The sequence below is a fragment of the Mus pahari genome, chromosome 4 (assembly GCF_900095145.1).
Source record: "Mus pahari chromosome 4, PAHARI_EIJ_v1.1, whole genome shotgun sequence".
Lineage (NCBI taxonomy): Eukaryota > Metazoa > Chordata > Mammalia > Rodentia > Muridae > Mus > Mus pahari.
This window is the reverse complement of record NC_034593.1, coordinates 111,697,310-111,700,085: the sequence shown is the minus strand read 5'-3', so window position 1 is coordinate 111,700,085 and position 2,776 is coordinate 111,697,310.

The following is a 2,776-nucleotide window of genomic DNA, read 5'->3' as shown; positions in this document are numbered from 1 at the left end:
TTAATCTTCTGGATTCAATCACCACTGTGTCTCAAGATCTCCATACCAAGATCCAGATCAGAAACTTCTATCTCCCAGTCTCCAGATTAGGTCCACTGGTGAGCCTTCCAATTCTGGATTGTAGTTCATTTCAAATATAGTCAAGTTGACAACCAGGAATAGCCACTACACAATGCAAAATGCATTCAGTCCAATTTCACAGTCTCAATGCCATTTAAAAGTCCAAATTCCAATTCTTTTCTGGGACTCAAGACAATCTCTTAATTGCATACCCCCCTGTAAAATCAAATTATATACTTCCAAAGTAAAATTGCACAGAATATACGTTACCTTTCTAAAAGGGAGAAATGGGAGCACAGTGAAGAAATACTGTACTGAAGCAAGACTGAAACCCAACAGAGCCGACTTCATAAATCCTGTAGCTCTATGTCTGATGTCAGAGGACTTAGCTGGCTCTGCCCTGCGAGTTTTGGGCTGGTTCTGCTCCCTGTGTGCTGCTGCCTCTGGCAGACATCCCGTGAGTCTAGCACCTCTAGCATCCTGGGGTCTCGGATGCAATCCAGACCACACTTTCACAGCTTCATAGAATGGCCTTCAGGCCCTCCATGCAGATTTTCCCTGCTACACTCTGGGCCTCCTTACCTTTTGAGAAGGGAAGACACCACAACTCTTTTACTCCTGCATCCTTCATGACTTTAAATCCAGAACCATGGTCAGTACTGCCATGTTTGGCTGCCTGCTTGGAATGGAGCCTGGGCCCCTTCTTGATGTGAATTTTAGTGAATTTATTTATTTATGTTTATGTACTGTTGGCTTGGATTTTCCTAAAACCTACTTTAGTAAGGGTTCTCAAACACTTTGACCCTTCTTCTAGCCCACCATCCAAAGGTAAGGGAGAAAAGATGGTAAATAGGACAAGGGGATGTGGACTTGTTTAGAAGTAGTTCTTTGGGATGATCTCAATCTCTGTTTGTTAGGATACCAGCAGTCCAGTTCAGTAGTGTCAGGATACCAAACATGAATCAGCAACAATAGTATGATCCAGCAGAAACCTCCAGGCTGACACTGATCTGGCAAGAGTCTCCCCTCCTTCCCCTTTTAGAGCAGGAGACAAATCAAGGTCAGCTGCTGTGCACGATCTACAGTAGTCCCGTATCTCACACCTATGTTGAAAACAAAAACACTCCTATAACAGGTAGAGCCTCTCCCTGGGGACACCATTCTTTTATTTCATTTCATTTCAGGCCTTTCCAATTCTGTCATCACAAGCTGTGACTCCCACATTAAACTTCCTGGAACTCTTTCCCTCCTCAAACTGTACATTCTGTATTTATGTTTGAGATGCTTCCGTTCTTTCACCACAAACATGAGCAAGAGTGATTACTAATGACCACACGACAGAATAATATTAGGCTATCTTGAAATCTCTTCTACAAATGAAATTATTCCACTATTTTCAATTTTTCCAGGCAGATTCTTTTTTAGGACAGAGGCACAAAGCAGCTATATTCTTTGCCAAAATATTACAAGGATGGTCTCCAACCTTGCTGCTAATACTATTTCTCCCTTGAGCTAGGCCTCCGTAGGCCACATGGCCCTCAACTGTACTGTCTTCCAAGCTCCTACTAGGATGGCTTCCATTAAGCCTGGCTTACAGCATCCAACCAAAAGACCCACAATGTGAGGACTCCCCCACATTTTGACTCAGGAGAGGCAACACCCCAAATCACTCACAAGAAATAGTCTTGATGCAAACTACAAGAGGACTTTTATTCCAAGAGCACTCAGGGACCCACAGTCGTACACCACACAGTGATAGCAGTGGTAGAGGACCGTGTGCAGCCCTGAGTAGCTAGGGTAGGGGATATTTAAAGGAAAACACCACAACTCAAGGGGGTGGGGAGGACGTTGTTGGAAAATACCAAAAATACCAGTTAAGAGTCACGAGGGAGTGGAAGCCACAAGCGTCACAAGGAATACCTGGTAATTGTGCGGGTTATTTCTCAAGACAGTTTCTATGAGCCTCTAACAATAGCACATTTGCATAGCAGGTTTCATGAACAGGTCAGGGTGACCTTCTTTTGAACAAACACTCCCTGAACCCAGGAAGCAGGTGGGTGAAGGAATGTCACTATCTGTTTTTTGATTAGCATGCATTGGAGTACTGAGTCCCAAAGATCACATGCTCAAGCCTGGGCCAAAAAGGCCTAGTTTTTTGTTTTTATGTTATACTTTTTCACAATCACTGTTCTAGTTCACAGTCCTCTAGTCCACAGTCCTAAAGTCTTCCACAGTCCTTCTCCAAACAGCACATAGGTGGCAGGTCTGTAACAGCAAAAGCCCCTTTTCCGGTACCAAATTCTGTCTCAGTCACTTTTCTGTTACTGAGATAAGACACTATGACCAAAGCCCCATAGAGAAGAAGGAGTTTATTGAGAATTTACAGTTTCAGAGGATTAAAGTCCATAACCATCATGTTGAGAACAGTGCTGAGCAGGCAGTCATGGCACTGGAGCGGCAGCTGGGAGCTTGCATCTATCCTTGAGCACAAGGCAGGGAGAAAGAAACCAGAAATGGTCCTAGGCTTTTGAAACTCAAAGCCTGGTGCTAATGACACACCTCTTCTAAACAAAATTAGACCTCCTAATAATTCCCAACTCCACCGACGGGGGACCAGGGATTCAAATATATGAGCCTACAGAGGCCGATATCATCCAAACCACCACAGAGGCCTCACCTTTGAATATTTCTGTCTCATCCCAATAGCATCTCAACT